Source organism: Panthera leo, chromosome D3 (assembly GCF_018350215.1).
Source record: "Panthera leo isolate Ple1 chromosome D3, P.leo_Ple1_pat1.1, whole genome shotgun sequence".
Taxonomy (NCBI): Eukaryota; Metazoa; Chordata; class Mammalia; order Carnivora; family Felidae; genus Panthera; species Panthera leo.
In genome coordinates, this window is record NC_056690.1 from 64,335,763 (window position 1) to 64,363,298 (window position 27,536).

Here is a 27,536-nt window from a genome sequence, read left to right on the forward strand (position 1 = left end):
ACAGAAATAAATAGAAAAAGGTCTATTAAGTGAGTCACTAAAAATGATCCTGCTTCTGTCCTTTGGTTTCCAGATCTGTGTATTCCAGTTATTTGGGATGCAGCACCATATGAGAGATCTCAAGTCCATAGCAGCCTCTTCCACTGCCTATTCTGGTCTCTGGATGACAGCCAACATTGAGCTTTTCAGAGATCTCAATTATGTCTGCACTAGCACATTCATTACTGCCTAAACGGAAGGAATATCCTGAGAACCACCAAGAGAACTAAGTCAGCTGATGGGTTCTCCAGTCTCACACAATTAATTCATAACAACATATTGCCCTGAGCCTTCTGACCACTTCATTATACTAAGCCTTACAATTTCTGTGTCATCTCCACTTCATTAACTATGTAAGCAGTCATCATGTTCCAGCTTCAAAGTTACATCTAGTAATGTACTAGGACCAAAAAATCCTGTCAGAATATTGAATCTCAAGACAATGGAGGACATTCACATGCCAAGCCTTATATCTGCCCATCCACTTAACCAGTGGAAGGCTCTATAGAGATCCACTTTCATCCATGTTTTACCAATTACCTCTAGTATATATTAGTCAAGACTACAATGATTCAGTGTGGAGCTACGTCCCCAAAGAGCAGGGACTCTACTTCCTACTTGGGTTATACTGAGTCATGGTATTTGGCATGAAGGCAATATAGTGGAAACAGGGGTCGATCTTATAGGTGGCAAGCATCATTTTGAGAGGTACCTGCTTTAGGTGACTATTTAAGGATAACTTAACAACAGTAATCTGTCCTCCTCTATCAAGGGAAGGGAGATGCTTCTGTTGGCATAAGAAAATCAGGGGGCTTTGGTAATTTAAGAGTCTCAGGCTCATCTAACAACTATATTCATCCTAGGTTTTAGGGCTCAACTGTTTTCCTTTTAGATCCCCAACTTTGACACAAGGAACCTCAGGGTTGCACACTGAGTTTCCTTGGCAGCTCTACCATACTTAAAATTAAATACTAGGACTCATTTTTAGCAAAGTTCTACCAGGTACTATAGGGAGAAGGGCTTTCTGTAACTCTTCAATAGAAACACTTTGCTTTCATAGCTTTGGGTTGATAGTTGTCTAAGTCTATCATTTTCTTTTGTTATGGTTTCCAAAGCAGTTAACAAATTCCAATTTATTTCATAATCCATATGACTGAAGTTTTCCCCATAATGGCTTAAGGGCCCGGGCTATCATATAACCCAATGCCTCACATCCCACATGCATATTATCACAATTACACAAAGATAAAGGTCAATAAATATGATACTACATGCCATGAGTTAATTTCTAACCACACTCCTGGTACTAATGTTATTAGTCTGGGTTCTTGCCAAAACAGGCATGAACAAAGATCTGTGAATGGGTATAATATTTGGGAAAGTAATTCAAAAGAGCAGGATTTAGAGACAGAGGGAATAAAACAGAAAAGAGACAAAGTCAATGCAAAAATATGTAATCACTAAAAATGCTAAGAACTGGCTGTCCAATCCAGTGGGATGTAACATTTGAGAATCATTGGGCTACAGCAGGATTCTGTAAACTAACCCTGGTGACCACCGCTTTTGTAAATAAGTTTTATTGGAAGAGTCATACTCATTCATTTGCTGTTTGTGTATGGCTGCTTTCAACTAGATATTTGAATAGTTGTAACAGAGACTATATGGCCCACAAAGCACAGCATACTTACTATCTGGCCCTTTAAAAAAGAGTTGTTGACTTCTGAGCTAGAGAATCCAAACAGAAGGGGTAAGGAAGCACAGGCTAAATGTCATCTGATTATCACATACAGACAACAGAAGCTGTATGAGTTAAGAAAGAAGGAGATGAATGAAAGACAAACTACTCAAGGAAAGGCCCACCTGAGGCTGGAAAAGTAAGAAGCTGGATAAGTGGACACTTCAAATAATCTAAGAAGAGGTGGAGATCTATATGAAAATCAATCCCTGCTTTGTAAGAATAGCTGGTTTACATTAGGCATAGGCATATAAGGGAATTGAGTTCAGATTCTAGAGCTCATCAGTACTTTTTCATTTTGTATTCCAGTGTAAACCACCAACACCTTTTACTTTTTAAATTAAAACTCAGCCTCATGCTTTATAAGGTTAGGAAGAGAGTATTTAAAGTGTCTCTGTTCATTTATGTAATATCTGAATGATCTTGGGCAACATACTTAACGCCCCTGAGCTTCACTGTATAATATTCCTCTATAGTAGGATTCTTGTAAGGAATAAAATCATGTTAAATACACAAAATAATTGGCAGAATGTCTGTACATAGTAAGGAGCTGAGTCAAGCAGGGTTCTTAACTGAAAATCAGAAAACTCATTTTAACTGGTTAAATCACAAAAGAAATTTACTAAGGGATGTTAACTAGCACATAAAGATCAGAATGTCACAGTTCAAGTTTTTTTTTTTAACGTTTATTTATTTTGAGAGAGAGCTCACACACGTGAGTGGGGGGAGGGGCAGAGAGAGAGAGAGAGAGAAAGAGAGAGAGAGAACCCCCCAAGCAGGGGCTCAATCTCACAAACCTGAGATCATGACCTGAGGCAAAATCAAGAGTTAGACACTTAACCGACTGAGTCACTCAGGCACCCCGAATGTCACACTTTGAATCCATGTATCTGGGAACAACCCTCAGCTTCGTTGTGGATTGACTCCAGCAAAGATGTTTCAGGTCCTGCTGGTGGGCACAGACCACAAGCTGACACTGACAAAGGTGGCAGCAGAACTACACTGTTGGCCCTGGAAACTACAGGTCTCTACAGCTGCCCTCACCAAAATGTCATTCTGCTGGGTACATGCTTCCTCTGATGACTCAGTCCCAAAACAAGGTCTTGTGAGACCTCATCCAATTAGCAGAATTCAAATGCTGCATTACAGATTTAAAGGAAGCTGGCAAGTGAGATTTAAGGTTTCTTCACTGGGCAAGCATCACTGTCAAAGGAGGAAATTCCCCCAAATCCTGAGATTGTTCTTGAGGTGATAAACAAGTAGAAAACAAGACAAATGTCCAGCACAAGACTCATTATTTGTTTTGTTTTCATTTCTCACATCCCTATAAAACATGATAGCCTTCCCTCCTGCTAATACAACAGAATCTCCCACAGTGGAAGTTTCATTGATTCATAGTTTCGAACTTGCAGCCCATCATACTTTTCAGCTTTCTCTGTTGAAACTGTAGATCATCATGAGAAAAAAATACCAATGATGTATGAAAAAATAAAACTGTGCTACAGATGTTGCATTTTAAATGTAGTACAGGGTTTTCCCATTCTTTAATTCTGCAAAAATGTCGCCCAGGAAAGAAAGGTCAAGGCTAATGTTAACTTCAGCTACCACTTCATAAAGCTGTTCCCTCCCCATTCAAGTCCCTCTAAACTGTAGCTGATTTGTCACAGAAGCAATGATTAATGAGAATTTAACAACCACTCTTCCAATAAAGACTAACAGGCAGGCCCACTGCCCAGTAAATTGTGTAAATAACACAATGTTAAATAAGAGCATTTAAGATCTCAAATTTCCATTTACTCAATTTTTACAAAATTCTTTCATAATAATCAAAAAGCAGATCAGGAGACTTGTGTTCCATTTTGGTTCAGATCATCTCAGATGATGATGAGCTTGGGTCTCCAGGGCAAATTATTTAATAATCCTAGTACCCACTGTTCCCATTTTTAAAACTGAAAAATAGAGATTTTTTAGCTTCCAATATTTGATCCTATATCCATTAAGAAACTGCATGCATAATTGTTATTTTTTTAATTAAATGTTACAAGGAAACAGCTTGAGAATTATACCATAATAAATATGTGGCCAACTGATGATAAAACAAAAAACATAGAAATATTTAAGTAGATTATAAACTGCTTAGCCTGAGTGGAAACAAACATAACCTAATTCTTATGACACAGGATATGACTAACAATGGGCCATTCTGAGTACAGAGTATGGGCACTGTCCCTCTGTCGTCTGGCTTACTTTCTCCTTTCCAAATTGCTAACAAATGACCATACTTTGGACCAGAAGAAGCAGAAGCTTGAGATGAAAACTGGCTTCTGCTCTGTGGGTAAGGCTATAGAAGATGAGGTAGTTAGTTGACTTTTCTTCCTCTTTCATAGCCTTTTTTATATCATGAGTCCTTGGGAATTTGGGTAAAGCAAAGATACTGAGTAATTTCAGACTGGGATGATCTTTATCCCTGTGTTTCTTTAATGTGCATTTTCCTCTATCAAAAACCTGGAATTCTCTAGAGGTAAATACAGGTTTTCTTCTTCTTCTTCTTCTTCTTTTTTTTTTTTCACTTTTTAAAAATGGTTATTGTTGTACTCCAGGAAACTGAATATAAAGTCTAAGCTTTTGAAAAACTACTGTGTACTCTTCACAATTTAATGCATTACCATGTTATCAGTTTGATTTTTTAAAAAATATATCCATTTGAGTTAGGTCCAAGACTTTTATGCATGAAAGGGAAAAATTGGTCCCACTTTTAAATGAAAGCACATGCTAACTAAAACATTGTATGAAACATCTGTATAATGTACAATACAGAATCATTGACTCTGTGATGGGAAATTCAGACTAGACAATATGAACTTTTTAAAAGACTTGTCATCACCACATAGCAAATCTAAGGAATTACAGTGCAATAAGTCTATATTTATAATATACATGAGTTAATGGAAAGACATTATTATCTTATTATGATTATAGTAACTTCATGGAAAAGCAATATGATAGATATGTAGTGTGCTTCTTCCATTATCTCAGCAGTAAAAGATACTTGGTGGGCACCTTCTTCCAAACTGACCACCCTGGTGAACGTGAGATAATTAATCTTTTCTTCTCCCCTTGAGAAGTCATGATTCTCTTCTCCTTTACCAGGAAAAGGGAGGCCACCCAGCACATCCTTCTATGCTGTCACCTGGCAAGGTGGGGCTTTTAATTCATTTTCATGTTTATATGTGGTTTAGACCATATTTAGTTTTATTTTCTGTCCTGAAACTATAACTCTAGTCTGCTAGATATTGAAACCCAATAAAATGGCCTCCACAGCTTTCTGCCCTGAATCTCACCTCTAAAACAAAATATAAGTGGGGGTGATTTCTCTCTTCAATAGAAAATGTAACTAGAGATGAAACCAAGTCTGCTCTGCATGGTTTTTATGTTCATGTGGTTTCCAGGGAAACCTCACCCTGATATTTCTAAATGTTAGGATAGTAACTGGTACCCCCTCAGATTCTGTCTTTGAACAACTTAAAAATGTTCATGGCATCAAGGAAAGAGGGGCAAGAGCTATTGAAAAAAGAAAAATTTCATTTTTTAAAGATACATTTTAAATTACACCATAAAGGGACCACAGAAAGTGGGACTATCTAAAAGTCTAAGTGAGTGGAAGAGAAAGTGGTCTTTGTTTAGGTGAACAAACAAGTAAATCTTTATTTAGGGTAGCTTTTCAGATTTCAGAAGAAGACAATAACTTGCAAGTCTGATGTTTCAATTACCTGAATACCTCTATTGCAAATGAAGAAGGGTCACAGAAGAGCGGGGTGGCAGGTATATGACTCTGTTAAAGAAATGTATTTATTGAAAGAGCCAAACACATAAACTAATGAAATTAATTTATTTTAACCCTTTAATTTGCATAAATATAAACATATGTTAATGATATGAAATAGTAAAGGTTAAAAAAGTTACCCCAAAGCAGTGTAGCTCTTTACTTTATGTATTTTTTAAAATTTCACTTTTTTTGAAGTTTATTTATTTATTTTGAGAGAGAGTGAACATGTGCACGTGCATTGGGGAGAAGCAGACAGAGGAGGAGAGAGAGAATCCCGTAGAGTCTCCACACTGTCAGCACAGATTCCAACAAGGGGCTTAAGATCATATATGACCTGAGCTGAAATCAAGGGTCAGATGCTTAACCGACTTAGCCACCCAGGTGCCCCTGATCTTCACTTTAATAAAGAATACAATGGGGACGCCTGAATGGCTCAGTCGGTTGGGCGTCAGACTTCGGCTCAGGTCATGATCTCCCAGTCCGTTGAGTTCAAGCCCCGTGTCGGGCTCTGTGCTGACAGCTCAGAGCCTGGAGCCTGCTTCAGATTCTGTGTCTCCCTCTCTCTCTGCCCCTCCCCTGCTCATGCTCTGTCTCTCTCAAAAATAAATAAACATTAAAAAAATTTTTTAAAAAGAATACAATGTACTTTTTCTCTTTAATTTCTCTTTCTCTTATTATTTTTGTCTTGACTTTCTTTCCTTTCTACCTATTCAAAATCTACCTTTCATTTCAGGCCTCCCTCGCATATCATGTCTGTTAAATGATGCTTGCTTCAACCCTTTTCAAATGCACTTAAAATTGGTAAGATATTTTGCATTAAGTTTATCTTTGTAAAACACAACTTTCTAAATATTGCTCCATCTTCTTTGGAAGTAAAATGTTATCAATGGATAATATTCCTTCTCTATAGCTAAACCGTTCTCTGATCTTAACCTTGTATGGTTAGAATGTTAATTTAGAAATCAACTCATCAACTCTAAAAACATGGCAGTGATGGACAGGGAAAGTAGACTCAGAGGAAGTGAGAAAAAAGAGCACAAAGATTGCATCTGAGCTGTGTTATTTGATACTTCAATTAGCTCTGATCAAGAATTAAAGCATGGCAGGCTCCCATAAGGATTAGTAACTTCTTCCCTTGGGTAGGAAGTGAAGGATGGACGGGAGAAATATATTCCCACCTCTAACATTGCTTGAGAGGAAAGAACATTGGTAAAATTTCCCATTATATAGATTCAGGTTGGAATTTAGGGCAAAAGATTCATTCAACAACCATTTTAATATGGATTTACTATTATTATTACTATTACTATTATCCTTTTGGAAAGCATGGAAATGCTTGTTTGATTATTACCATTTAGCACAGTCCTTGGCACAAAGTAATATGTCCATTATATGTTTTTTGTTGAGTGAGAGAATGAAACAGAAAGAGAATTATAAGCTGTCCCAATCCTAGCTCAGGTTGCTCTGGAGGAGGTAGACTTTAACCTAGACTAAAAGCACAGATATCAGTTAGATGCTTGGGCATAAAGGGAGAAGTAATTTTAATCTGGACATTCTAAGCACACGTGGAGATGAAAACACCTGAAACCTCATGAATATCTCACTTGAATGTTTATAAAATTGATCTCTTCTAATTCTGGCAAACAATCTACATAATTTAGGATTTAAAATGAAATATTATACCTGGAGTTTTTATTTAGACATAGCCGTCATAAACTAACTGAATAATTGTGATCCTTTACATCATGCTGTGAAAATGCCAACCTTTTAATTCCTCCAAGCATCTTGGTGCAGATGGTCCCTTACTGCACAGCCAACAACTGTCACTTTATTTTACCAATATCTAAGAGACAGAATGATTACATCTACATCAATCATCTTGAATAATAGGGGGAAAATCATTGAATTATTACAAAATAAATGTCTCTCAGTTTTTAGAGAAAAGTCTGTGATTTGCAATATTTATTTGTGATAATGTAGGAGACAGTCACACATGTGACAATATTCTATTCTCTTGAGTCAGAGGTGGGACATGAACAAGTTTTCAGAGGATGAGCAAAAAGGTGACTTATTACTCCAGAAAGCTTTGGCTTTCTTTTTAGGATGAGAGAGTGTTCCAACAAGCATCAGGCAGAATTACTCAATTGTCTATCACTATGGCAGTGTCTCCATGTACCAAATGGCTTAAATGTGTTGATGGATGGGAAAGGAAAGCAAACCACTTATTCAAACATCTTGTTCTCTTGGGTATTTTGACAGCCTTTAGTACCTACATAGAAACCTCAGTTTCAGCTGAGATCATAGCTACAGGCTTATGTGATATAATTTTTCTGTCTTAACAATTATGTCAATCTAATCAGCAAGACTGACATTGGCTATTCTCTCACAAAATTAAAAAAGGGACTGATAGGAAAGAGGAAAATTATTTATTAACTTGTTGTCCCTCTCCACAGTTAGATGGGTTATACAGGTTCACAAATGCTGGCTCCAATTATTAGAGCCACTTAATAAACAACAATAAATTGGATTAGTGCATATTTCATCTGCTTCATCCTAACACAGATAATGTCTATACTTGAAATAATGCCTTCAAAAAATGATTCAGCTGTTTGAATGTTTTGTTTTGCTGATTTAAAATATCTTGCTCAAGGATTTCATTATTCTAATTAGCAGATTTAGTGCCCCCCACCCCAAAAAACATGGGCAATATCTTCCTATGTTATTTCCAAAAGAGGACCAAATATGGGCTAGATATACTCCTGGAACTCAGTAAATCATTTGGGTTGGTTGAGGACCGTGGTCTTTGTCTTTTGTCTGACATTAGTATGCCACTTTTCCAAATGCCCAATATATTTATCAAAATATCCTGACAATAATTGTGCTGTATGTTTTGTATTTGCTTTTTTATTTACTTCTTCATGTAGCACACTCATTTCGTTGTTTTGGAGTTATAGGGCAATGGAAAAACTACAATTTTCCATCTTATTAAAATTAGGAACTTTCTCAGCAGTAAGTTAAAAACAGCTGAACAAAAGCACTTCAAACTTGGCAGGTGGCTAGGACTCCTGAGGAATCATGTCACAGCTAAGTTTCAAAGAAATATCTGAAATTAAAGTTTAGATGGTTTTAAACATCCCTCGGAGTCCAAACTTTTGGCAGATATGAAGATTTAAGAAATCATTTTGGAAATGAGGAAACTAGCCCAACCCTCTTTTTCACCCTGCTTAGAAAGATTAAGGCAAGGACTAAATCAGCAATGGGGTTAGAAAAATAGAAATCCTACCATAATAAGTTAGAAATATCTTTATTCCTGTGGCTTAGTGACAAAGTGGCAGTGGTTGTGTGGTCAAACTGGAACCATCTTGGCCAAGAATTCTAGTACTAACCATTCTAATCATTAGCTACATAAATTAAGAAAACTCCATTATCTTCTCTGTTCAGTTTATCCTTATGTCCCACATAGATCACAGTATTATCAATTGGGTTTTAACTGTGATATCTTTGAAGATACTTTGAAAAGACAAAGGAACTTACAATCATCATTTGTAGTTTCTCTGTCTCTCTCCCATTAGCCTACCACATAGAATTATTGGATTGTCTCAAATTTCTTATTTGGTGTTGTTAGCAGACTTCACTTAAATGACAAAAGTCTGAGCTCACATCATTCCCAAATCCAGCAGTTATAATTATGTTTATTCAGTGCCATGGAAGTCAGCAATCCAAGATGAGTCATTTTAAAGGCTGATGTTGTCAAGATGATGAAATTAGTCATGTAGCCAATGTGATTTGGGTAATCAGATGATCAGAATATCTGACCAAATCAAACTAAATTCCAATTATTTCCATTTTCAACTTTGTTAGTCATTTGAATTTTCACTAAGATTATGCAATCCAAACCACACTAGCTTGCAAGGAAGAAATGAAGCAAACAGACAAATTAAGAACTCGGGTAATGGTAGCACACATTGAAAGTAGAAGTGTAAATTAAGAAGTTTTATGAGAAAAGTGAAACAATCATCATTACCACCATCAACAAACTTATTATACATAAAATGAGCAAGACATTGCAAAGCATAATATGATACTTAAAGAACTGTGAAGCATACAACTTGCACTTTAGAAGCATATAATATAGAGCTCTTAGATTTCACCACAGAAGATTAATAATTCTAAATAGAGTATTTGTTATATCTCAAGTGAGTGATATAGATGGTTGATGTTAAAGGAGCTTAGAGGAGTAACATAATCATTAGGAGCTGAGCAGTCAGAGAAGGTCTTAGAGCAGATCCTGGCTATAAGCAATTAAGTATAAAGTTATCCAGTAAGAATAATAACGTATAGATTATTTCCTATGTATGCCTCATACCAAAGATGCTAGGACCAAAAGAGTTGTCTGGGAAGTGGGAGTAAAAAACGAGTTAAGATAAAAGTAATCTACATGGTAATTGCATTGGAATTGCTAAAAATGAGGAATAGTTAGATCTACTTGCAATGTACAAGGGCATACAATGGCTTTGGATAGGATCCAAATTGGAATCAGTAGCCAAATTAACTGCGCCTAATTGCAAGGTATGGCAGTAGGTATCCTCTTAGATTAGAGTTGTGGTTCTAGGGTGGACTATTCAATTTTAAGAAAAATTCTGGCCAATAGGTTGGATGAAAAGAAATCAGGATTAGGCACTGGGGCAGAAAGTGGCTGGGCGTCAGGTAGTGGATTATAATCCACTAAGACTACAGTGAAGAAAGTAAGCAGTCCCCACTCATACAGACTGGAATGGGTAACACTAGAATATATACAAGATCTCATTCTAATCTCATTGGATACTGGATAATCCACTAACTCTAGTCAGTAGTGACCGGGACCTCCAATATGTTGTCAGATTTGGTTTCTCTTTGCACAAGAGTTCTGTCTTTTCTTGAACTCAGCGTTTTGAATTGTCTTGTACACATGAAAGACAGTAGGTTTGGGGCAGGAAAGGACTGACTTTAGAAGTGTTGTCCAGTTGGGGCTACTGTTGATTCATTCTGAATTGTCACTGAAATCCTCAGACAGCATTAAGTAGCAGCAAGGAGGTGGGAAGGGCTATTTGAGTTTATTCCTTCACTGCTAGAAATGACTTTTTATAGTTCATGGCTTACATAGCTCTGTAGCTAGTCTAAAGCCACAGTTACAAAGTTTTATATCTCATCTCCCAAATCACATTGATTCTATAGGACATATGTCAATTCTAAAAAAATTTTTAACATTTATTTATTGCTGAGAGACAAAGAGAGACAGAGCACAAGCAGGGGAGGGGCAGACAGAGAGGGAGACAGAATCTGAAGCACGCTCCAGCTCTGAACTGTCAGCACAGAGCCTGATGAGGGGCTTGAACCCACAAACTGTGATATCATGACCTGAGCTAAAGTCAGATGCCTAACCAACTGAGCCACCCAGGCACCCTGGACATATGTCAATTCTAGAGATTAATCACACCATAGGACTCAATTTTATAACACATTATAAAAGATTATGCTGATTAAACACACACTCCTCCACACACATATTTACATTGAAAATGGATTATAGCATTTTGTAATGGCCAAAATGACATTTCTAAGGCATTCCTAAAATGATTAACCTTGTCATTTTCTAACCCTTTTTGCTCAGCCTATCTATGGAGATCTGTGCTGTTAACATTTTGTTTTTTTTAAATTCCTGCTCAATGACTGATAGAATACAATGGAACAGCAATTCTTAGCCCACAGAGCTCAAGAGCCACTTAATCAGTAAGGAGTGCACTGGCAGTGCTATGGACTGAGATTCCTTTAAAATAGCTAAGCCACAACCCAGACCAACTGCTGAGTGACAAGACTGATGCATAAACCCAGAAGGAGAACAAAGCCTGCTATTCTTGCTCTCAAATGTGTGCTTTTCAAAGTTATTAATCCTATATGTGTTGGCAATAAACTTTTAATGATCTTCTTCTTGTATCACATTTAATCTTCATCACTCATGAAATGAGTTGGACATATATACTATCTTTATTCTTCAGGTAAGGAAAATTTGGTCAAGAGATTAATATACTCCACATTTCACCTCAATAGTGAGAAAATGGAAAATACAACACAAGTCCCTTACTCCCAGAACCACTCTTTCCATTGCAAGACAGTGCTTTCAAAATTTTCCCAAATATACTGGAGTCAACAATCACTGCTTAGATACCAATGCCAGTTTTTGACAGTTTCTCAACAGCACATAGGTACTAATCAACTGTCCCAAATCAACAGCACATAGGTAGTAATTTTTCTTACAATCTTGGTGGCAAAATGCATTTTTTTTGATCCAAGAAAATTCTAATAATTATCTAAATGTAGTTTATTAGGAACAATTTGACTTAAAGCTTTGAGATAATTTTTTTTTCACTCATAAACCATTCTCATACATCTAGACTTAAATATTAGCTGATACAGGAACTTCCTTAGTAGCAACTCTCTGAGTCAGTGTGTTATGTTCTATGTAGGAATGAGTAGTGGATAGAAATTTCCAAAGACTTGATTCCTTTACTCAAGGAATTGGAACAGATTTAGGTTGACATCTATGAACAAAGGAACATTTATAATGCACATGAAAAATGTAAATATAAATTGATAAGCTAAGCATTGATGAAATATGAAACATTAGAATAGTCATAATGATATTAAATTAGTAAAGGTAATTAGTAGGAAGAAATATCTGAGCCATGTGTCAAAGGAAATACAAAATTTGGATTTCTAATTTCTCTTTTTCTTCTTCCTTTTTTTGTGCAAGCTCTATACCCAATGTGGGGCTTAAACTCACAACCCTGAGTCAGGAGTCACATGCTCTACTGACTGAGCCAGCCATGTGCTACAAAATTTGGATTTCTGGAGCACTGTGTGCGTATATGAATTTCACACCAATGGAAGAAAATGAGTAGAGACACAATTATCAGCAAATTCTATGCCCAAATCAAGAGTCAGTCTTTAACAATGGTCACCTTGACCCACAGCAAACCAAACAACTCAACTTATACTCAATCACCTTAAAAGTGATTATTACCTTATATTATTACATAGAATGTTCAAAGTATAAGGAGTCAAATAAGATAGGCCTTGGTTAAAATCATGACTATCCTGACATTTAACTGTATACTTTACCAAGTAGCTAAAAATTTTTCAGTTTTCCCATATATAACTTATGAATAATTTTACCTACCTATCACACTGTGAGAAAATAGAGACATAATGTATGTGAAGTACTTAGCACAGATCCTGTCATCTTGGCTCCATACTGCTATCATTCAAGCAGATGTCTTATACCTTTTGGAGATGGTGGTAATTTTTTTCATTCCTTTCATTAAAAGTACTTGATGTACAAGACTGACACTCAGTTGAACTTTACAAATTCCAACTTTTGGACTGCATGCAATCAGTGGATTGGGCACATGGTATGTTAACTATTAAATAATGACTCTATATGCCTTATGCCAATTATCTAGAATTCTCTTTTTTTGAGCTAAAAATCTATATTTTTCTTTAAAAATGTGTTATATAATGTGACTCCTACCCTAGTTGCTCTCGTTTTCCACTAATTCATTTCCTACTAAGTGTTCTTCTTAATAAAATTAAAATGGTCATGTCATTTAACTAAGTGCTTTGCATGTACAAGCAACTTATTTACTTATGTCCTGCCTATAGGCATCGCAAAGGCTTTTGGAAAATAATATATTATGAGAATGGATACATGGCTACAGTATAACAAAAGAAATGTGTGGTCTTGTTTCAGAAGAAGATCTGGTGTGGACTCCAGTTGTTCTCTCCTTTCCACATCACCACCAGACTCCTAGGTTTCAGGATATCCTCTTAAAAATTGGTAGAATTGGAAAGTTTGGGACCATTGAAAGGCAGATGAAACGTACTGGGAACACTAGGGCTACCTATGTCTAGGGTCACAGACAGGCATCACTTCTGGATAGCCAGTGGGAGATGTTTCAGTGTTGATTAACTAAAATATGAAATATTATCCTTATCCTCAAATAGCTTTCAAATATGTTAGGACATACAGTCATTAATATTTTTAAGGACAGAAATTCCCTTCAGATATTAGATTCAGACTCAGTGCTGGAGGTGATCAGAGATGAGAAGGACTAATTTAGATTCAGTACCAAGACATCTGAGTTAGGCATGGAAGAATGAGTAGAATTCTCAGGTGTATTTCTGAGATATATTTGCTGATAAAGTTAGGGCTACAGAATATAGTAAGTGAAGGAAACAACATTTTTAAAAAGTCAGAGAAATAAGGAAACATGATGTTTTTGTTCATCTTTCCGTATTGGTTGGAGTACAAGCTTTATTGTGTGAGGACAGTAATATATATATATATATATATATATAAATATATATATATATATATTTATATATATATATATATATATGGTGAGGAAATATATATGGTCAGGAAGATGCTGTGCTGATGGAAAACTTTGCTTCATTTTGAAAGACAGGCTGAGTTTTATTACTTTATTATTCATTCAATATATAGTGTTTACTCTGTGCCAGGCAATATGCTCAGCACATTTTGGAAGATAATGTGGATTATTTATATCTATATCTGTATCTATATCATCTGTATCTATATGTATATCTGTATCTATACAGATTGCTTGTTAAAAAAAAAGAATGGAAGATTTGTTTACTTTTTAATTATTCCAAGTTTAGCTGAGAAACTAGGAAGTAGAAGTTTTCTTCGTCATTTGGGGCACTCATGAAAGGCACCAGGTGGCCATTCGTATCTGTTCATTTTTAGCTTCAAAGCCTGAAAAAATACCAGAGTCATAGCCTACAAGTCTTTACTGCCATTAATGTGACATATTTCTTCTTTGCTATAAAGGTTAAGAGCTGTAGATGTGAGATCCTCTGAAAAGTTTTAAAAGGTATCTGACATCTGCTGAGGACTTGTCACAAAATTAAAAAAAAAAAAAATCTTGGGGTCAGTTTTCAGGGAGTCTTCTGTGCTACCACATCTACACTGAAAATACCTCTGGAAACTACCTCTCCAGCTTCACACTTGATGGCAGTGTTCTGCAGCAAATCTGGAGAAAATACTCAGATGCATCCTAACAGCCTGAATTCAGATTTATTGGGAAGCCAGGCTCCATTCGAATGTGCACATTATTCTTATTGAGAGTCATCAATGCTTTGTCAAACTCTACAAATGTCTTTTAAATGATCATTAAAGTAAAAAGACAATGAAATGTGGGAGCCAAGCCTTAATGCAGTCATAATAATGTTCACCCCTAAATCTGAGTTCCCAAATCATCCAACCACAGAAAGAGCATAATTAGCATGTGAAATGTAAAGGAATGATAACAACCTTGGGGTCTTCCTTTGGATCCTGAGTCACTGCTGTTGATATGTTCCCTAACTAAGCTGGTATGCTGAGGACAGGGAATGAGAGGTTAGATTTTAGATGCTCTTTCAGCCTTTGTAATTGCGCCACTGTAGAAACCCAAATCTTGTTGGAGAGTAGGGTTGTCAAGGAGAAAAAAATCCAATGATAGGAAGACGTAATTGCCTAAGGTATATGTAAATATTTAAGTGTAAATATATGTGAGCTTGCTGTCTATTTATAGACACAGCCATGTGTGTATTTGCATCTCTGTGTGTGCGTATATGTATGCACACAAAGACATTAATTTAACTCACCCGGATACTTATTTCTGGATATGACTGTTGGAAACACATCACACAACCATCCAAATTTCTTTCCCAAATGCTGTTCAAGACTGTAGATAATTAAATATTTGTAGTTGCATCAGGAAAGCAGAATCAATAGCAGGCTTTCTAGTTAAAAGTTTGTACCTCTTCATAGTTTTGGCATTTGTTAGTTTCATATGGCATTGTTGCTGATCAAATTTATTAAATGTTTTACTCAAAATCATGAAGTGCTTAAATCTGGCTGTCATTATTATGCAAACCCTAGTTTCAGCGAGGCACCATTCCTTAGGTAGGACAAAGCTATGAAAGAAGCTACACAGCTTAAAGTAAAATGCTGATTTCTAAAAGATTAGTGTAACTTGATCCATGTAACCCCCAGTCTATTCAGTAAATACAGTCAGATTGTAATAGAATCAGTCCCTGTACAATAGCCATCTTTGCTTTCTTCCAAAACCACTTTCAACTTCAACCAATCATTTGTCCTTCTGGACACTCGTCATAAGAGAAATCAGAGGAAAGAATATTCATTAAAATGATCACTTTTCCTCAGGCTACAAGTTAGAAAATGGGTAACAATACTGATGGCTATCATTTGTACACGGATTTGCATGTTCTAAAGCATACTTATATAGTCTCTGTTTCTGTTTCTCTGTCTTTCTACAATTCTCTGTCTCTCTTTTTCTTTCTCCTTCTTTCCTCACAACAGCCTTACAGTACCAAAAAAAAAAAAAAAAAAAAAAAAAAGCAGGCTTTATTGTAATTCCTGTGTTGCTAAAGGGGAAATGAAAATATGAAGGAGTAATTTGCCTTAACTATGATTGAAAAACTGTTGAAAGGGATAATTAGGATTTGAAATCAAGTCCCTGATATCGTAAACTGTATTCTTTGGCAATCATAGTAACATGATCCGGTAAATTTGGTGAAATAATCTGGTGAAATTTGGTGAAAGTGAAACCTAATTACTTTCAAAGACTAACGTATTTGTGGCAGAGGCAGGACTAGAATCTGTTACCTTATTTTAAGTTTCATGGTCTTAGAAACACTTGAGAGTTTTCTCTCACTTTACTGTGATTGAGATTAGGGGATCCTAGTGCTTCCTTCCGAGCCAGAACCAGCCTGACCGCATACTTATAAAGGAGCTTCCAATCAGCTGGTACTGTCAAAGTTGAGCTCTAGTTTGAAGTGGGACAAAGAGGGTGAGAAGATGAAAGGAAAGTCCTTTCATCAGTGCATTCATTCTTCAGATCAGTAATGTTTATTGATCATGGACTGAGTGCCAGGCTCTGCACTTGACATTTGGCATTCGAACCAAATAAGAGAAGTCTCTTGCCTTTATTCTCCTTGTGTTCCCAAGATCTTTATAGGCCTACCCTCCACTTTCAGAGCCCTCTGACCCTCTCTACCATAATTCTTTCCCTGCTTGAATATATAAAAACTGATTTATACTAAGGTATTTCAGCTATAATAGAGGAGACATTTGAGGACAAGGGATACTTGAAACCAAACATGGAGGCTGGTCTGGGTTCCAGCTGTCTCAACAGTAGTCCCACGGATATCAAACAGAAACAAAGCAATCAGAAACACTGACAGTTCTCACACAGATCCAGGTCTATCTTTAATATTTGTGGGGCCCAGGGCAAAAGTATAAGTGGAAGACTATAACCCACTCTTTGCCCACTCAACACTTTTGTCCCACACTGCAAGGAGTCTCAGCCATGTGGATGCTAGGAACACTCTTCTCCTCTTCATCAATCCCCCCCCACCCCAACAACTGCTAAGCAACTTACTTTTTGCTGTTTTGCATGGGGGCATGGTTTACCTTGAGAGGATATTCTGAGAATGCTGCTCATGTAGGTCCTAAGGTGGGCCCAGGGTATGAGAAGAGAAGCAGGCCCATGGTCTAGAAGAGGGGAGACACATCTCCTTGATGCTGAGGTTTTCTTGCTTCATGGGAAGAGTTGTGGCCAGAGAAGGGCCAGATTGGAGGCTTCTGAAATACAGCCCCCAGGGCAGGAGTCCCTACTTCCCAGGTCTAAGGATGGTATTCTTCTGGTCTACTCCTGAAAAAAAATAAACAAAATTTATTCTCAGATTTGTCATTTTGTTAACTGTCTTCATGTTTTTAGGAACCTGAAAATTAATCACACCCACCCTCCCAGGCCTCCTCAAGAAACTTCTTTATACCCAGGTGCTGGTATTTATATACCTTTTGGGTCTGATCAGGCTTCACATAGGACTTCTAATAGCTTGCTACTTAGTATGCTTGTGAACCTATTGCAAAAGGATTGCCTAAGAAATGGAGAGTCTTAGGTCTCACTCCCAGATCTACTGAATCAAAATCTGCATTTTACCAAGATTCCCCAGGGATTCATATGCACAATAAAATCTGACAGGAATTGACCTAATTGACTTATTTTACAAGTAGATATAAAGTCCTTATATAATTTGTAAATATCCAATACTTTTGATTTGCATTTTCTTGATGATTAATGATGTTGAGTATTTGTTGTACTCAAGTACTTGTTGGCCATCTGTATGTTTTCTATTGAAAAACATCTACTCAGATCTTCAGCACGTTTTTTTAATCAGATTGTTTGGGTTTTTGTTGTTGTTTTGCTATTGAGTTCTACAAAATACAAGTATGGCAACGTTTTTTTAAAGAGAGCTTATAGAGAAGAGCTCAAGGCACAAATAAACTGGCTAATGGAAGATTTCATAAAGGATACCAATTCTGAACTCTCAGAGAAAAGAAGTATGAGGGAAGTGAGGAGTCACTGAATTTAAGAGGCAAACTTCAGAATAAAATAACCAAAAATGGCATATGCACCAGGTTGCAAGTAAATAAGAGTAACTGCACAATTAGGAAGCTATTTATAGTTTCGGTGAACTTAGTTTCTGTAGAGTAGTGGAGACTGAAATCAGATTATAAATTTCAGGAGGTAAGGAGAAAGTAGCATCTGAGGAATTAGAAATAGACAATGATAGTTAATCTTTCAGAAAGCACGGCTGCAAAGTAAAGCAGAGAGATAGGAAGGTGGTGTAAGGGTACTCATCCTGGGAAACTATTTTCAGGATTGGAGTTTAAACTATAAGAGCACCAATTAAATGGGAGTAGGGATAGAATAAGGTACTAAAAGATTCAGGGGCACCTAGGTGCCTCAGTTGGTTAAGCATCTGACTCTTGATTTCAGCTCAGGTCATGATCTCATGGTTTGTGAGATCAAGCCCTGCATTGGGCTCTGCGCTGACAGCAGGGAGCATGCTTGGGATTCTCTCTCCTCTCTCTGCTCTTGCACTTGCATGCTTTCTCTCACTCTCTCAAAATAAAAATAAATAAACTTTAAGAAAAAAGAAAATGCAAGAGGAACTGCTTTAAGAATGAAGATGGAAAAGTTGTCTATGAATAAAAGTTGCACCTAAATTTCTCATAGTGAAAGAAAGAATTCATGTGTGTGAAAGTGAAAGAGAAGGAGAATGTAGATGGTTTTGAGGTTGTAGGTTGGAAGTTACTGAGAAGGTGAGGCAGATTACACCTGATAAGTTCAGTTTTCTGGAGTAAGTAAGAGACACATTTTTTTGATTAAAGTGAGGAGAGGGCATTGATGTGGGGTTTACTGAGTTATTGAAGATGCTAAACTATACTTCTGCCTAAAGTTCTCTTGATTCTGTAAGCTGGAATTCTGCTCCTAACCTGCTGCTCCTAGGGGTCTTTAATTTTTATATCTGGACTACATTTAATTCCTACTGGTTCTCCTAAAACGACCTTTGAAGTGGCAGGTCATAAAAGAAACTTTGTTGACATGTGTCCTTTTTAACTTCATTGAGCTCCTAAGCATCTTCCTCCTAAAAACTTCACTAACCTGCTTCAGATTAACTGTCTATTACTTATCTTTGCTGCAAATCATATCTGGATAGATTTTATATTACTTTCAGCATTTTTACATCATATATCTGTAGTCTAATCAACTTAGTTTTTTGGGGTTTTGTGTTTCTTTGTTTTTTGCTGGAAGTAGAATCAGTGGTCTTATGGTAACAATTTCAAACCAAAAATGTTTGAAGGGAATTTAGGGATAATTGCTTTTAAAAGTAAAACAACAAAAACCATTTCATTTAAGTCAAAGTATGGCAATCAAACTGGTACATGTGCCCTTGTATACGAACAAGATAACTATCACTATGAACTCCCCTTTGAGCTGCTAATGCACAGAGAAGAGGATGAAATTGTGAGAAATTTAGAAGTTAGGCTGACTTAGTACAATCCAAAAGATCAATTTTGGATTTAAGTTTAAAAATGGGTTAGAGGGGGTTCACAAAAGGTTTTTCAAGTCGAGTTTAATGAATATAATTTTCACAGTTCTAAGTTGAAGACAGTCAAAGCTAGTTACTAAGATAATTAATAAGTTACCACCACATTACAACTGACAAAGAAAACTCCTTGCTCATCCTAGTCAATTATTAAAATAAATCCTGGCCCAGGATTTAAAATCCTATTATAAGCCCTGATTCCTTGGGATAATTCTTATAGTAAACAAAATACTCACATTATTGCTAGTCAACCTCTTTAAGAATTTACAAAAGCTAAAAAAAAAAAAAAAAAAGAATTTACAAAAGCTAATTGTTGCTCATTAAGTCAATCCAATTTTTTTCTTGGTATTTGAATATCCACAAAAATCTGGTCTCAATTTTCCTATTGATTAACATACAAGCAGCTTTTTCCCATATGCTTATCCATTTCTCTTTCTATGTCTTTGGTCATGTTTTTCCTGGAATGCCTACCTCAACATTGTCCTTCTCAAAGTCTTTCCATTCTGAAAGGATAAGCTGAAAATATATAAGCTCATGGAGGGTTTCTTAAATGATCTCAAAATCCATTTTATAAATTCTCTGAATTTAGCTACATCGGGAGATTATAAATCACAAATTTGTATTTATCAAAAACTTCATTTAAAAATAATGTATTTAGCTTTGGACATGTATTTAGTGTTGGACGGTCCTTGAGAGATCCCAATGTTCTTCAATGTTTTCCTTTTTTTTCCATCTACATATATTGTTTTCCAAAATAAATTGTAATTTAAAAAAAAAATCAAAATTATTATGGTTCCTGGAATTTTAGAGTACATAGGTTAATGCTGTGCATTAAGCACATGTTCAGCAGACACCTACTGGTCAAGTGATTGATTGAGTTGTTAAGTTCAGTGTCAGAGTTTGATTTGGGGAGTCACTTTTTATTGGCTGGGGGCCACTTTTGTCCAAATATTTAGTGATGCCAATAGGCAGAAAGTTAACATAAATATCTGTTCTGGCCTTTCATGGCTAGAGAGGTTTATTCACCTGAAACAAATACTTCCAGTATTCACATCTATGCTTTTCACTGTATTGAGTGTTCTAAGATGAAATTAAATCAATTAGAAGTGCTATTATATAAGTTCAACTCTTCTGAATTGTAGAATATTTCTAGAAACATTTTATCTATCTTAATTTTCATAGTCTTATGAGAATATTCTCAACAGAAAGTTATTCATTTTAATTTCATGAGTATCATTAAAAAAAAAAAGTTCCTCACAAAGTATTAGACTTTAAAAGCATCATGTTGAAGTAAGATTGACTCATTTACCAGTCAGAATAGATGAGGGAAAAAGCACAAAGTGAACAAAGCAGGAAGTATAGGCCAACAAAATCCAATTTCCTCCAGTAAATTACTGTGTGCAGATAACAGCAAACAGGTCATTTAAACAGACTAGATGAATCATTTATCCATTGTTCAGAGCCAGCAAAATTCATTGCTCTGTAGGAACATCCTGGTTATTGACAAAATTTTTGTGTGTGTCATTTATCAAGAACTTACTAGTTTAAGGGAACTAGTTTATGGACTTCTTCCCAAATCAGAAATGAGAAGACATCTTAGCTCAGAGGAAGTGGAACTGAGGGAGCAACCTAAAATACTTGTAGATGGCCTCAATCAGTTGGCCAATATACATCAAGGAGGTATTTTCTAGGAATTGTGAGAAAGATTCAGTGCCATATGTAAATTACATGAGTTTTAAAAATGTATTACCTATGCTAAGTACTCAATTATATATTCCTGTGTCATTCTATTTGTGTGGATATTTTATCTCCCTGACTTTATTATAAACATCTTATAAAATCAGGTCATATGTATTATCCTTCAATTGTATGTATCTCCAAGAATGCCAAAATCAGAGTAGAGGCAATAATAAATGCATTTTCATTGGTTGATTCAGATCAACAAATTTTCAGCAGGCTTTGTGGGAATCATCAACTTACCACCCTAGACTAGAGGATCACTTCTTTTGCAAGGTCTAGATAGTATTTTAGACTTTGTGGACCAGAGACTCTCTGTGGAACCTACTCAACACTGCCATTGTAGTGTGAGAATTGTCACAATGTAAACTAATACCTCTGGCTGTGAACCAATAAAAGTTTATTTATAAAAGCAAGCCACCTGTGGGCTGTAGTTTACCAAACTCTGCCCTATGTCATCTTTGAATTCTATGTAACTACTCCATTACAGGAGACACAAAAACACGGTATTATATAATCAACTATTGTTAAAAGATGGACCCATTCAGTGACTATCTCATACAAAATTAGACAAGCTAGCTGTGAAGTGAATTCTATGGTGTGAATGAAGAAAGGAGAAGCATCTAGAAAATCTAGTGAGTAAAAAAAAAAAAAAAAAAAAGAAAATCTAGTGAGTCAACCCACCATATTATTCAATATTTCCATCTTTGGAATCACTCATAAAAGTCACAGAACTAGCAAAGTTATATAAACAGGTAGTTTTTGCTAACCAGTTAGCAGGTTAATTATCTAATTAACCAACTGGCATCCATTTTTACAAAGAAATAAAACTCTATAAAAGAAACAAAACTGTGAAGAGTGGGCCTAAAACTGATGTTCTTTTAACACATATATATTTTGTTGCTTTCTTAAAACCAATATTTAAATAATATTGTATAGTCATTGAAGGAGGCAGTTGAAATGAAATACCCAAATAAATTATGGCATTTCAGCTATTGAGAGACTAAGCAGGCAATGATATCAATAACATGCTACTGTATAGTTATATTAATTAATGAGAATATTTCAAAAGACAATAAAAAAAGTCATCATGTTACAAAATACCATAAAAGATATCCTATATTTTTTATTTTTTTAAAATTACATCCAAGTTAATTAGCATATAGTGCAAATATGATTTCAGGAGTAGATTCCTTAATCCCCCTTACCCATTTATCCCACCCCCTCCAATACCCCCTCCAGTAACCTTCTGTTTGTTCTCCATATTTAAGAGTCTCTTATGTTTTTCCCCCTCCCTGTTTTTATATTATTTTTGTTTCCCTTCCCTTATGTTCATCTGTTTTCTCTCTTAAAGTCGTTACATGAGTGAAGTCATATGATATTTGTCTTTCTCTAATTTCACTTAGCATAATACCCTCCAGTTCCATCAACATAGTTGCAAATGGCAAGACTTCATTATTTTCGATTGCTGAGTAATACACCATTGTATATATGTACCACCTCTTTTTTATCCATTCATCCATCGATGGACATTTGGGCTCTTTCCATACTTTGGCTATTGTTGATAGTGCTGCTATAAACATTGGGGTGCATGTGTCCCTTCAAAACAGCACACCTGTATCCCTTGGATAAATGCCTAGTAGTGCAATTGCAGGGTTGTAGGGTAGTTCTATTTTTGGTTTTTTGAGGAACCTCCATACTGTTTTCCAGAGTGGCTGCACCAGCTTGCATTCCCACCAACAATGCAAAAGAGATCCTCTTTCTCCGCATCCTTGCCAACATTTATTGTCACCTGAGTTGTTAAGGTTAGCTATTCTGACAGGTTTAAGGTGATATCTCATTGTGGTTTTGATTTGTATTTCCCTGATGAGGAATGATGTTGAGCATTTTTTCACGTGTCGGTTGGCCATCTGGATGTCTTCTTTGGAGAAGTGTCTATTCATGTATTTTGCTCATTTCTTCACTGGATTATTTGTTTTTTGGGTGCTGAGTTTGATAAGTTCTTTGTAAATTTTGGATACTAACCCTTTGATATGTCATTTGCAAATATCTTCTCCCATTCTGTCGGCTGACTTTTAGTTTTGCTGATTGTTTCCTTCGCTGTGCAGAAGCTTTTTATTTTGATGAGGTCCCAGGAGTTCATTTTTGCTTTTGTTTCCCTTGCCTCGGGAGACGTGTTGAGTAAGAAGTTGCTGCAGCCAAGATCAAAGAGGTTTTTGCCTGCTTTCTCCTCGAGGATTTTGATGGCTTCCTGTCTTACACTTAGTTCTTTCATCCATTTTGAGTTTATTTTTGTATATGGTGTAAGAAAGTGGTCCAGGTTCATTTTTCTGCATGTCACTATCCAGTTTTCCCAGCACCACTTGCTGAAGAGACTGTCTTTATTCCATTGGATATTCTTTCCTGCTTTGTCAAAGATTAGTTGGCCATACATTTGTGGGTCCATTTCTGGGTTTTCTATTCTGTTCCATTGATCTGAGTGTCTGTTCTTGTGCCAGCACCATACTGTCTTAATGATTACAGCTTTGCAGTATAGCTTGAAGTCTGGGATTGTGATGCCTCCTGCTTTGGTTTTCTTTTTCAAGATCGCTTTGGTTATTCGGAGTCTTTTCTGGTTACATACAAATTTTAGGATTATTTGTCCTAGCTCTGTGAGGAATGCTGGTGTTATTTCGATAGGAATTCTATTGAATATGTAGATTGCTTTGGGTAGTATTGGCATTTTAACAATATTTGTTCTTCCTATCCAGGAGCATGGAATCGTCCATTTTTTGTGTGTCTTCTTCAATTTCTTTCATAAGCTTTCTATAGTTTTCAGTGTATAGATTTTTCACCTCTTTGGTTAGATTTATTCCTAGGCATTTTATGGTTTTTAGTGCAATTGTAAATGGGATCAATTCCTTGATTTCTCTTCCTGTTGCTTCATTGCTGGTGTATAGGAATGCAACCAATTTATGTGTGTTGACTTTATATCCTGCAACTTTGGTGAATTCATGAATCAATTCTAGCAGTTTTTTGGTAGAATCTTTTGGGTTTTCCATATAGAGTATCATGTCTCCTGTGAAGAGTGAAAGTTTGACCTCCTCCTGCCAAATTGGATGCCTTTTCTTTCTTTGTGTTGTTGATTGCAGAGGCTAAGACTTCCAATACTGTGTTGAATAACAGTGGTAAGAGTGGATATCTCTGCCTTGCTCCTGACCTTAGGGGGAATGCTCTCAGTTTGTTCCCATTGAGGATGATATTAGCATTGGGTCGTTCATATATGGCTTTTATGACCTCGAGGTATGACCCTTCTATCCCTACTCTCTTGAGCATTTTTATCAAGAAAGGATGCTGCATTTTGCAAATTCTTTCTCTACATCTATTGAAAGGATCATATGGTTCTTATCCTTTCTTCTATTGATGTGATGAATTACGTTAATTGTTTTGCGGATATTGAACCAGACCTGCATCCCAAGTATGAACCCTACTTGGTCGTGGTGAATAATGGTTTTAATGTATTGTTGGATCCGGTTAGCTAATATCTTGTTGAGGATTTTTGCATCCATGTTCATCAGGGAAATTGGTCTATAGTTCTCCTTTTTAGTGGGGTCTCTGTCTGGTTTTGGAATCAGGGTAATCCTGGCTTCATAGAAAGAGTTTGGGAGTTTCCCTTCCATTTCTATTTTTTGGAACAGTTTCAAGGGAATAGGTGTTAATTCTTCTTTAAATGTTTGGTAGAATTCCCCTGGAAAGCCATCTGGCCCCGGACTCTTGTTTTTTTGGCAGATTTTTGATTACTAATTTGATTTCCTTACTTGTTATGGGTCTGTTCAAATTTTCTATTTCTTCCTGTTTCAGTTTTGGTAGGGTATATGTTTCTAGGAATTTGTCCATTTCTTCCAGATCACCCATTTTATTGGCATATAATTGCTCATAATATTCTCTTATTATTGTTTTTATTTCTGCTGTGTTGGTTGTGATCTCTCCTGTTTCATTCTTGATTTTATTTATTTGGGTCCTTTCCTTTTTCTTTTTGATCCATCTGGCTAGTGGTTTATGAATTTTCTTAATTTTTTCAAAGAACCAGCTTCTGATTTCATTGATCTTTTCTGTTTTTTTGGTTTTGGTAGCATTAATTTCTGCTCTAATCTTTATTATTTCCTGTCTTCTGCTGGTTTGGGGTTTTATTTGCTGTTCTTTTTCCAGCTCCTTAAGGCGTAAGGTTAGGTTGTGTATCTGGGATCTTTCTTCCCTTTTTAGGGAGGCCTGGATTACTATATACTTTCCTCTTATGACCGCCTTTGCTGTGTCCCAGAGGTTGTGGGTTGTGGTGCTATCATTTTCATTGGCTTCCATATACTTTTTAATTTCCTCTTTAACTTCTTGGTTAGCCCATTCATTCTTTAGTAGGATGTTCTTCAGTCTCCAAGTATTTGTTCCTTTTCCAAATTTTTTCTTGTGGTTGATTTCGAGTTTCATAGCATTGTGGTCTGAAAATATGCACGGTATGATCTCAATCTTTTTGTACTTGCTGAGGGCTGATTTATGTCCAAGTATGTAGTCTATTCTGGAGAACATTCCATGTGCACTGAAGAAGGATGTATATTTTGCTGCTTTAGGATGAAATGTTCTGAATATATCTGTTAAGTCCATCTGGCCCAGTGTGTCATTCAAAGCCATTATTTCCTTGTTGATTTTTTGATTAGATGATCTGTTCATTGCTGTGAGTGGGATGTTGAAGTCTCCTACTATTATGGTATTACTATCAATGAGTTTCTTTATGTTTGTGATTAAATGATTTATACATTTGGGTGCTTTCACATTTGGTGCATAAATGTTTACAATTGTTAGGTCTTATTGGTGGATAGACCCCTTAATTATGATATAATGACCTTCTTCATTTCTTGATACAATCTTTATTTTAAAGTCTAGATCGTCTGATATAATTATGGCTACTCCAGTTTCTTTTGTTGACCATTAGCATGATAGATGGTTCTCTATCCCCTTACTTTCAATCTGAAGGTCTTTAGGTCTAAAGTGGGTCTCTTGTAAACAGCATCTAGATGGATATTGTTTTCTTGTCCATTCTGTTACCATATGTCTTTTGATTGGAGGATTGAGCCCATTGACATTTCGAATGAGTACTGAAAGATATGAATTTATTGCCATTATGTTGCTTGTAGATTTGGAGTTTCTGGTGGTGTTCTCTGGTCCTTTCTAATCTTTGTTGCTTTTGGTATTTATTTCTTTATTCATTCATTCATTTATATTTTCATCTTTTCTCCCCTCAGAGAGTCCCCCTTAAAATTTCTTGCAGGGCAGAGCACCTGGATGGCTCAGTTGGTTAAGCGTCCGACTTCAGCTCAGGTCATGATCTCGTGGTCTGTGAGTTCAGCCCCCCCCCCCCCCCTCCCCCGTCAGGCTCTGTGCTGACAGCTCAGAGCCTGGAACCTGCCTTGGAGTCTGTGTCTCCATCTCTCTGCATCTCCCCCATTCTCACTCTGTCTCTCTCAAAAATAATGAAACATTAAAAAATTTAAAAAAAATTATTGAAGGGCTGGTTTAGTGGTCGCAAACTCCTTTAATTTTGTTTGGGAAACTTTTTATCTCTCCTTCTGTTTTGAATGACAGCCTTGCTGGATAAAGAATTCTTGGCTGCATATTTTTCTGATTCAGCACATTGAATATATCCTGCCACTCCTTTCTGGCCTGCCAAGTTTCTGTGGATAGGTCTGCTGCAAACCTCATCTACTTTCCCTTGTAGGTTAAGGACTTTTTTTCCCTTTCTCCTTTCATTATTCTCTCCTTGCCTGAGTATTTTGTGAATTTGACTATGATATGCCTTGTTGATGGCTGGTTTTTGTTGAATCTAATGGGATTCCTCTGTGCTTCCTGGATTTTGATATCTGTGTCTTTCCCCAGGTTGGGAAAGTTTTCCACTATGATTTGCTCACATAACCCTTCTACCTCTATTTCTCTCTCTTCCTCTTCTGGGACCCCTATGATTCTGATGTTGTTACTTTTTAATGAGTCACTGATTTCTCTAATTCTTAAATTGTCCTCTTTTGCCTTAATCTCCCTCTTTTTTTCTGCTTCATTATTCTCCATAAGTTTTTCCTTTATATCGCTGATTCTCTGTTCTGCCTCATCCATCCTTGCCACTGTGGCATCCATTCATGATTGCAGCTCAGTTAC

At 36.3% G+C, this 27,536-nt stretch overlaps 1 long non-coding RNA gene across 1 annotated transcript; it reads left to right on the plus strand.

The window, feature by feature from the left end:
* Positions 1 to 4,043: 4,043 nt before the first annotated feature.
* LOC122203721 lies at positions 4,044 to 11,464 on the plus strand. Its single transcript, XR_006195316.1, has 3 exons — positions 4,044 to 4,109; positions 6,334 to 6,401; positions 11,317 to 11,464. It is a non-coding gene; the product is annotated as an uncharacterized LOC122203721 (long non-coding RNA).
* Positions 11,465 to 27,536: the final 16,072 nt, after the last annotated feature.